The following is a 10,833-nucleotide window of genomic DNA, read 5'->3' as shown; positions in this document are numbered from 1 at the left end:
TTTGTTCAAGTTTTGATGTCTACTCCTGAGCTTTTGTTAATATACTTGGAAAACTATTCATATACTATGATAAACAAAACAGTGACTTTGTACTTGAGAAAGCCTTCCCGAAAGAGTGTCCTTACCAATTTATAAGGATACACGCACATGCAAGTCCAGTTGTTTGCTTTTGGTTGTCTGGTTCAGTGTCTCGTCGAACATAATTACAAACGCACCGCATTTTTGGACTTCTGTGATGAGGTCTTTTTTGATATATGGCGCCAATCCAAATTTAGCCACGTATCTGGTCTTGTCTTTTCCAGAGGTAAATGACTGTACAAGCCTTGAATCTAGAAGCATTGCTTGGAACACTTCTTCAGTCCCGTCATTTGACCTGTATGAATTATGGCTTGTCACGGTCCTCAGCCCCCCCCGTCCCATCTGCTCGGAGTGTTGGCGTAGAGCCACAAACTGCTCATAGGTCAGCTGGCATTGTTGGCTGTGGATTTCCCATCGTAACACCTAGCAGTGTAGCGTTGTCATTGTTGCTAGCGGTGGAGCAGAAACTAGCAATGGCGTGTAGGTGGCGTGCCTTTACGTAGTCTCTGTTTTTTGCTTTGTACGTGCGATTCCACCGCTCTGATCCCCATTGTCCCAAGTTTGAAAATCTTCCGACACATAACGCAGTTCGCTTCATAAGCATTTTCAGGCACCGACCTTAACCAACGATACTCGTTGTTTTCAAGCCATTTGTCACTGAACTTGCATTTCCCCGTGTTTCTAGACGGCTATCAACAATTACTGTATCACCTGCATGCTGCTAAATTACGAATCCCGCGAAATTACAAATCTCACTGCGGCCACCCTGTTAGAGGAACAAGGTGGGTTCTGGACTAGTGCATATTTCTGTATACAGTCAAGATTGCCGTCTTTCACATTTCAATGGTCAAACTACCTCATTTAATTTAAATCATTTTCCAGACATTGCTTCGTCAGCGATGTTGCTACGTCTGCTCTGCTCGCCGTGACTTCGCTCTGCTCTGCCTCTGTCTGTCTGCCACGTTGTAGATTGCAAAGCAGACTTGCAATATCGACCTTTTTGGCAAAAATGTCATTGGATCACAAAACAAATTATAGCTCTGTCTGTGTTCTACGGTATCTGCAGCCATTTAGTCTTTCAACATTTACACATTATAGAAAATACAGCAGCAACAAAACAAACTCATTAATAATAAATGATAACCTCAAATGGGCCACAAAGAGATTTCTGTTCTGATAATAAAAAAGACCAAGTGTAGGAGTTTAACTAAATCCTGCTGCTGGCTGTGTTGTTCTTATACTGCATTCAAAATCTTATTGTTGCTGCAAGGTGTCTCGTAGCCAACGTGAAACAAGAAAGGAAACAATTTGCTTTAGAGCAGGGGTATTCAATTAAAGTTCTAAGAGGTCCAGTTAGAGAAGATTTTGTCAAGCAAAGGTTGCAACGTCACAATGACTTGTGTTATCATTCAGTGCCACAGCCTAATATTTGTATGAAATTATGTAAGTAGCCTAGTCAACAAACGACTGTTAAATAAAATAAAAGTACAATTTAATAATATTTCAACGATATTTATTGTCAGTTTATATATTGAACTGTAGGGATCATAAATAATAAGTACTCTAATAATAAATTATCAATTTAAACAAAATAAAGGCTGCATTTAAAAATACATTATAAATATATGAAACACAACAGAGAAAATGTCCATCTCAAAATAAAGTGCTTAATTTTATAAAAATAAAATAAAAACTATAGCTTGAGTTTCCGTTTTACTTTTTAGTTAACTCCCTTTCACACAAGTTTAAACACATTTTATAATCTCAACAGCTTTAACACCTCCTTTTCTCTTTCTTTCCCTTTTATATCCCACTTCTCCACTTTATCTTGCTCAGTGAGAGAAGTGGGCCCTTGCTTGTCCTGCCAGGATTTTAAATCTGGGCTGGATTGGCGTCAGGGCCATTCTCGTGCACATGTGTAGGTGCTCATTGGTGAGCCTAGATCGATATTTGCTTTTAATAGTGTTTATTGTGGAGAAAGCTGCCTCACAGTTGTATGCGGAGCCAAACATGGTAAAGATGTTCACGGCTACTTTCCTCAGACTTGGGAAAGCGGTCTCTGAGACCATTTGAAGCCAGAATGTGGCAGGATCAGTTTTTTCCAAAATGCTCTTTCAAGGTCACACCTGCTTGGAGATTGACCAGTTGCATCTGGAGAGGCCCAGCATTTGCGCACTTGAAGAGCTGTGTGACTTTCTTTTTAGAACCTCCTGACATCTGTGATGAGGAATGGGTTCTGAATGAACAGGGTGAGCTGAAGCTGTCAAAACATTTGCTGAAGTTTACAATCAGCTTGCCAAAAAAGTCAACAAAAGAAGACACATCTCTCTCACCCTGAACCTCTTCCTGTTGGGAAGTGTTCACAGTCTTCCTGCAGGTCTTCCTTGAACAATGCAAGTTTCCTCTGAAAGGAGCGAACAGCTGTCATCAGGTCACAAACTGAATTTTCCTTGTCCTGTAGCTTTAAATTCAGTTCATACAGGTGTGAAGTGATATCAACCAAAAATGCCACAATATTCATCTTCTTGTCATTCTCCACAAAGTGAGAAAATGTTGTTGCCTTCTGGCTGTTCAGCTTTGCCAAGAAAGCTGTGATTTCCCCTCAGATGGACCAATAGCGCTCCAACACCCTACCTTTGCTGAGCTATCTTACATTGATGTGTAGCAGGTCATCAGCATTTGCATGAACTTCTCTGAGGAATTCCCTGAGCATGCAATGCTGATGGGAAGAGGATGCTCTGAGAAGGTTTTTCATTCTCATCATTATGTTCATCACCTCAGTATACTCGTCTGACAGGGTGGAGCACAGGACTGATTGATGAATTATGCTATGGTGAGAGATGAGCTGAGGATTGTCCTCTTTCATTCTTGTCACAGCTCCTATCTCTATCTCTCTCCCTACCATGGCAAGGGCTCCATCTGTGGTTATTGAAACCACTTGATTCAGCTCTATTGCCCTCTTCATCAACATCTCCTTTATGGCCAGGTAGATGTCCTCTCCTCTTGTACTGGTCTGAAGGAGTGTGACACCTAACAGATCTTCACAGAACTCTTCCTTGTCCTTGTCCAAGCAACTTTAAAGGAACATTTGTTAGCACATTGTTGGGCAGTGAATGAATGCGTTAGGATTCTGCTGGATCGATCATATTGGGCTTTTAGATTAGATATTTTCTGTCCTCTCAGTCCGGATTTCAGTGGGTACGTTTGGTCAAAAGATTTGTGCTTTGTCTCATGGTGGCGCTTCACATTGCTGCTTTTAATAATTGCGAAAGTCTCTGCATACCGGTTTTCAACTGCCCGTGGGAAAAGTGAAAATGTAAGAATCTGTCCATTCTTGATTGAAAGCTCTGTTTTTGCTGTCCACTTTTCATTTTTAAGAGCACGCCATGCAAAACGTAGTCTCTTAGTTTTGTCTCTCCCTGTGTGTGTGTGTATCTCACTCTCGCTCGAGTTGCAGTGGTTATCAGAATGCACAGATTTGATTGGCTTAGTAGCATCACATAACATGATTTACAATGCATGTTATTGGTCTGTGAGTTTCCTGGGCTAATTCAGTACCATAAAGGCTAAAAAGGCTGCGCGGGTTAAAACAGAAATGTTTTGTCAAATGTCAATAATTCTCAATAATGTATTGGTTATTGGTCCGGGTCTGGACAGTACGGCGGCTGGGTCCAGATCCGGACCGTGGTCCGCCTATTAGTGACCTCTGCTTTAGAGCATCATATCATGCCATTCTTGTCTTTTGTACCTTCATCTATTAGTTAAACTTGGCATGTCGGAATTCTTGAATCCACCATACAACTGGGCCGTCGCGCTCAGAATCTTTAAATTTGACATGTTCCAGCTTGTGGAAGTTTTACTTCTTCTCTTCTAACACAGCCCCTCTCTCTGAGTCACTTTAAACCCGACATTTTCACATGCATGTGTTGTACTCTGAAACAGATAACTTGTACGTGCATCTATTTTTTTGTGTATGTGTGTGTCAGTTGTATGACTGAAGTTATTTTACAAAAGGTTTGCAGTTTGCTACCTCATAAAGAATTAAGGCTGTATTCCAGTAGAGACAAGTTTTCATGTTGGAAATAAAGTGTCAATATCCATATTAAAAACTTTGAAGTTCTCTCATACAGCAGAATCCACATCTCCACCGCACATATGTACAACACTCATATTTATGCCAAGAATCACTAAATATGTGCACTTACATCCTCATGCACAGCCCAGTTGAGCTTACATGTTTACTTTTGTTTGTGTCTGTTTCTGCTCTTCCATTAGTCAGAAGATCTGGTCTGTCCAAACTCACTTATTGGTCTCACTGCAAACAAAACAGAAAATGGCTGAATAGAAGTTTACTGTACCACATCTAGCGAAGACAAAGAGACATGTAAGAAGATTAAATTGGGTGGTGTAAAACTAGCTGCTTTGATCCACTGTTTGAGTGGCGGGCCTGCAACCAATCGGCAATCTATGAATAATATGATTCAGACCAACAGCGAGCTGAAGGCGGACCCGTTAGGTGCTTATTTTGCATATGTGTAAACTAAGTGCTAGACCTTTGAAGTGCTTAATCGTGCAAGATAAAACAGGGGAAAGAGCATGTACAGCCCCCCTCCCCCCCTTGGGGATGTTGCCTGTCTTGGCAAATGCCAAAAGGATCAACCAGATGCTGAAACATCTGTGAGTTTAATTCATTCACTGAAAACTCCATATGGGGATTCTCGCCTCGGTGGTATGGGTGAGAAATAATTAATCCTTATATTATTCATCATTTTCACAGAGCTTTCCCTCATATTGTGCAAATTACAAAGGCAAACACTGTATCTGTTGTAACATATGGTGGCACTGTGTTGATTCTTCAGAAAACATCTACTTCTTTCTGCAGTTTTAACTCGACTTAACTGAATGACCTCAAGGTTTTTAATCAAAATTACCTTTAATTGTAGTGTTTATTATATACAATTAACCTACAGGATTTTGTTCAAAAGCATGGTAAAATATATCCCAGCTATGAATATACAATACACAATAGGAATATATTGTAAAGATTGATTGAGGATATCTCATGTATCATCATAACTCTACCAAAGAAAAAATGAAAATGCATTAGGCCAATCCGTTTCAAGGTAATCTTTTGTGATTGGATGTGTAGCAAATGATAGTCTATGTCAAGTATAGCTTTTTATTAAAATTATACATTTTCATTAAGGCAGTTTGTGTCATCTCCACAACAGTGCGAGAATGCATCATCTGGCTAAATGTCATCTAAATCAGACCTATGGGGCCTGAAATCCTTCGGCACCTGAGACATCATGTTCATCGTTATCATGAACACCGCCTGATTAATGTTCTCGATTGATTTCATTGTGCGGAAGACAAATACATGTCAGGCACAAGGTCAAAACCAAATGAGGGACTCACAATCTGAAACAAGAGGTTTGAGCCTTGAAGTAACTAAATCAACCCAAATAAGATTCACAGGCCCGTACTATAAATATAATTTCATAGTTTATCCCATGAAACTCAATTATTCTGGAGGAAAGATTTTTTAGATGCAACTTTGTCACTTTATATTAGGTTCACATTAGGGAATCGATGGACAAAACTTATAACATTTAAAACTTAAATTATTACAAAAAAAAACACTTGTTACATAACATTTTGTTGAATGCTAAATTAGCTAAATCTGTTAATTTAAAGGAATAGTTTGACATTTCAGTCGGAATTTTGGTAGTTTGGATCCACGGAAGTAAATTTCCAGGATACGCGCCGGATCTCCCTTCTCTGTGTGTTGTGGGTTCTCAAAATCCTTTCGCCCGGATTTTAGGTGACTGTGATTGATTTAAAGAAATGCAAACAACCCAGAGCAATTTTTTCCCTATCCCAGAATGCATCTGTGGTGAAGCCACACTGCAAATTATTTGGTTCTTAACAAGATAATTTAATTAGATAATTTAAGTTAGATAATTTATCTCATTTTAAGAGTACATTTCTTATTGTAAGTGTTCAACTTTGCACTATAATCCTAAATCAAGCAAGCTTTTCAAGTTAAATTATCTTGCTGCATGGACAGATAATGTTACTCGTTTTGAGTACTTTTTCCCTCAAAAGGGTGAATGAAAATGGGTTATTCGCTTTCAGAATGTTTTGCAACTCAAAACTATTGTCATCCTTGTGATGAGATCGCAACCCTGAGTAAAAAAAACTCCCTGTACTATTGTTGACTTGCAAGTTCCCCTCTAGGCTGTGCTGACATGGGCCCAAGGTGGAACAAAAATGGATCCAACTTTCAATCAATGTTTGTCCTTGTGAGACCCAGTCTGCTAGAAATAGTCCTGTACCCCTCTATTGGTACTATTGACAAGCCAAGCTGTCAGAGGACACGTTGTTTATTTAGGTAGACAATAGATTAAAGTAATAAGGTTGGCAGGGTTGATGAGCATGGATTGCTGAGTGTGTAAAGGGCACTGTGCAAAGTTTACAGTGGCATCAGGAGACGGGACATGGGCAGGTACACCAAAAAACTGAGATAGCGAGGGCTGGAGAGAGATGATCAAATCAGCTGTTGTGTAGAAACAGGTTTGAAAAGTTGAAAATGAACCTTCATTAACACTCACCAGGCTTTCTGCTCAAAAAGAGAAAAAGGTGTTCTAACAGCAGAATGTGTCTTCCACTCTGGTTGAGCGTGTAAGGATGATGACATGTAGTGCAAAAGTAAATTGTGAGAACACATTTTGTTCTCAGGGATAAAACTTGCTTTTAAAGGGCTTTTTTTCTTAGCATGGAGCCAATCCAAGGTAATTTTTTTGAGACCGCTTATTCTTCCATGGCAGTCAGCCACAGTGCAGCAGGAAAATAGAGGAGGCAGGAAGAAGATAGAGCAGCTGTGAAAATAGCTTGCAAAGGGAAATAGTTAAGAAAAACAAAGCAGTTCAGGAATAATGCCGACCAAAACACTCTCAGTCAGATTTGAACACTGGTGGGCAACATTATGTGCTCGGCCCAAATGCATACTTTCTGCTCTTGTTTATATCCGTGCAGCTGTTGTTATTTAAAGCAGCTGCCTGATGTGCCAGCCCAAAGGGAGTATTGGATGGAATGTGAGCCACCTATGCTCACACATGAATTTCCATCAAGGTCCAAAAGAATATGTTCAAATTCACTGACCCACAAGGTTTCACCCTTTCATGCGCTGAATTTAACAATTCAGTTTACTTAATTAAAATCAAAACACGTTTGTTTGTGCAGCGGCAATTGGGGAAAGATAAAGCAGAACTCTAGAAACCTGAGTTGTTCAGGGGAAGATTGGAAGTGAACAAAAACACCTTTCTAATTAATTTGCATTCTATATTTAATCTCCACAGCCACACTGAAGCCCTGAGTGCCAACTTTGTAGATGTTGTTTCTTTACTGACTTCTGATAGGCCGGGCAAAAAAAACTATAACATTTCCTTTTGTAAACGACAAATATACATGCATAAATATTTTTACCCTCAACAACACAAAAATTAAATATTATTATATTACTACATTTAATCACAACTAATATGTCATGATCCTAATCATTCTGATGATTATTATTAAAAACTAGAGATATATTATTATGCTGCACTCTTGGTCAGATGGGGTTACATGTTCTGTTAAGCTGGGCACCAGATATGTATGAATTTTAAAATATTGAAATCAAGCTAACATGTCACCAGGGAAGCCAGAGCGGATTAATGTGATTTCTGTTAAAACCCTGATGGCTGAATTTGATATGAGTACAGGAACTGTATGATTTAATGAGAAAAGGCACTAACTGACGACAATTGGAATTTGACTCGCATTCGAACCATTTATGCTTACTGTAAAATAGACACGGCCATTGTACCGCAAGGCACTATGGCAAAAATTGCAAGTAATCATACTTTGTCCTGACTTTGTTGAATAAATTCAATCTCTAATATTAAAACTTCAACATGTGGATGACAATATATTTAGTATTGTTTTTTATAACAAATATACAGTATATATGTGTATATATTTTTTTTTAAATATTCTTTTTTTTTTCTCTCAACTTCACTAATAGTTCAGTTTGTTCAGTGGTAGGTCTTTTGGTTTTTGATTAATAACTCAGGATTGGTTTAGAATCCACGTGCTCTTGGGAAGGACAAAAATCTCATCGAGAGCTTTCATTTGTTATATATACAGTTCCTCATTTGTCCCAAATATTACGTATGCTTCTCACCCCTTGAAATTTTTGATCTTATATGTTACAGATATATTATGCAGTGTACATGCTCTTACAGTCTTCTCCCACCTTCTTTTGTTCTTTGAAGCATGTATTATTTTGAGTGCATAGCATATCTTGTTTTTTAAAAGCCCAGTGGGGGTCAGAGAACATAATTTTTCTTAATTTAAGTTAACTTAAAGACATCTCAAATTAATTTACCATACTTTTAAAGCGGAGTTCCACTTGTTCAGAAACAGTAGTGTGAGTGTTTATTCAAGATAATATTAAATCAAATTTTGTTCTATCAAATAAGCAGCATCATGCTCCATTGACTTCCCCTCCCTCCCTCTCTCTCATCTCTCTTTATGCAAGTCTTGGTACCTCTCTTTCTGCTGCTGCTCCTTGGCTCACTTCTTATCAGACGTGTTCAGCTGTCGGTGGAGCGTCCACAGGGGCTGTCAGTGTACCGGGATACTTGGCAATAGTCAAAGTTTTCATTTTCCCTACTTTTAAATATCTTTCTACTTCCCATCCACATTTTCTCCCACCTTCGCATCTCATTATTTCTACATCAGGCCTGGGTATAATTTTCCAGATCAGATGTTGTGTTTGCCACCATACTAGAATATAGATGACATAATTGTGTGTGTGTTTGTGTGTGTGTGTGTGTGTGTGTGTGTGTGTGTGTGTGTGCGCACATTATGGTCAAAGGGGTTTGGGTGCTGATAACTAAGCAGCCAATTATTACAGGCTTGTTATGACAGACCTAAAAGCATGGCATTCTAATATTATGTTTAAATCAGTAATTATTAATAATATAAAATAATTACACTACTGTACACAGTTGCAACAAGCAAGCAGCATCATAAAGTGCACTCTGTAGTATACTTAATTTTAAAAGTAACCAACTATTTACAACCTAAAAGTAGCCATTGAAATAAAGTGCTTGATTTGTAATTTAAAACAGTTTCTACAATAAATAAAATGAGCATGTCTAAGGATAATATGCCGCACGCGTCCTAACCTCAGCCAGGTGGTGGCTGAATAAAACTCCCATGAAACAATATCAACATTACTTAATCATATGTGTTCGTAACAACTACCGTATACATACGGATAGCCTACAACTTTGTTGTTTGCAGCTCCCTAAATACATTGGCAAGCAGTTTTATAGATTTGCTTAGCTATAGTTCCAAGTACATATAGAGCAACGTATTTCCACTTTCAAAGTGTATGGCAATATTTCAGCTTAGTCAAACATTTAAAATATGCTTTTGTAAGTTTAAAACTTACAGTTGTCTTGAAGAGCAGGCTTCCAGCACTCTGCCAGGCCACTTTTTCTGGCCGACGGAAGCCCACACCACCATCTACGCGGGACTAGGCCCATACCTGCTTCACTGACTGCACACTGCCGCCTAGGTGACATCACTAAGCCTTTGGCTGTCCCCCGGAGTTATACTGACATCCGGCTTCACATTTCACAGCGGAACATCTGCCTTCACAGGTCACAACTCCCAGCTAATAGCAGACATGTTCTTGGATGGTCCCATTGCCCCTGGTGGGTTGTTTGGATTGCAGCTTGGAGCTATAGGTGGTAGGGGATGCAGAAAGCTCGAAGAGACAGCGCCCGCAGTCCGTGGCTGTGCTTCCCCAAGCCCCGGATCCAGCTCCACCGTACTGCCCTCATCCCCCGCGGCAGATTCCCCTGCCAAATATCAAACCGACGTTGCCATAAGGCCCTGCGGGCAGCACCCGCCTGGTCAAATTCACCCCTGACCCGACTTGCATATAATTAGCACCTACTGTATTTTATTACCTTATTCAATATTGTTGTATAGAATTGTAATAAAACAATACTATTTCTCATCGTATTTTATGGTACAACTGGTATTCCTAATATTGTGGTCAGTGAGTGTATAAATCATCATACTTTCATCAATGTCAATCTTAACAAATTAGGCCTAGGCCTAATAACATATCATTGTGCAAATTTACTTAAGTTTTACCTAGTCCTAGATCAGGGGTCATCAATTACATATTGCCGAGGGCAAGAATACAATCAACATCATCATCAAGAATGAAGACGTGAACATAAAGGTGGCATCATTCACATGCATATTAAGTAGCCACGTTGGTTTGCTTTGGTCTTATAATACATCCATAAATTCTCCAGCAGAGGATGGTTAGCTTAGCCAGCAGTTAAGTTTACTAGAATTTGTCAAAATATCAAGATTGGTAGCAAACTCAGATAAACATTTATCCTACACACCGGCAGCTTTTGTTATAGCTTGTTTATCAAAATTTGCTATGTAGAGTAGAGCTATGTTTGTGTAAACAGCGCGGTGGACGAGAGTGGACTACCCAGACAGATCAGATTGAAATATATTGCTTCCTACATGTGTAGACAGGTGAGTGGGTATTGATTCGTATTTACTTGTACGTAGGTTTCATTGTAGCCTACTTACATTAACGAGCGTAGCGGTATCTTTCCCAGTCAGGTGCATTTGCTGTGTGTTGTAGCATACCTCTGCTGTGTGTGTGTG

Source organism: Etheostoma spectabile, chromosome 6 (genome assembly GCF_008692095.1).
Source record: "Etheostoma spectabile isolate EspeVRDwgs_2016 chromosome 6, UIUC_Espe_1.0, whole genome shotgun sequence".
Lineage (NCBI taxonomy): Eukaryota > Metazoa > Chordata > Actinopteri > Perciformes > Percidae > Etheostoma > Etheostoma spectabile.
The sequence above is the reverse complement of the archived record's forward strand: the minus strand, read 5'-3'. Positions refer to the sequence as shown.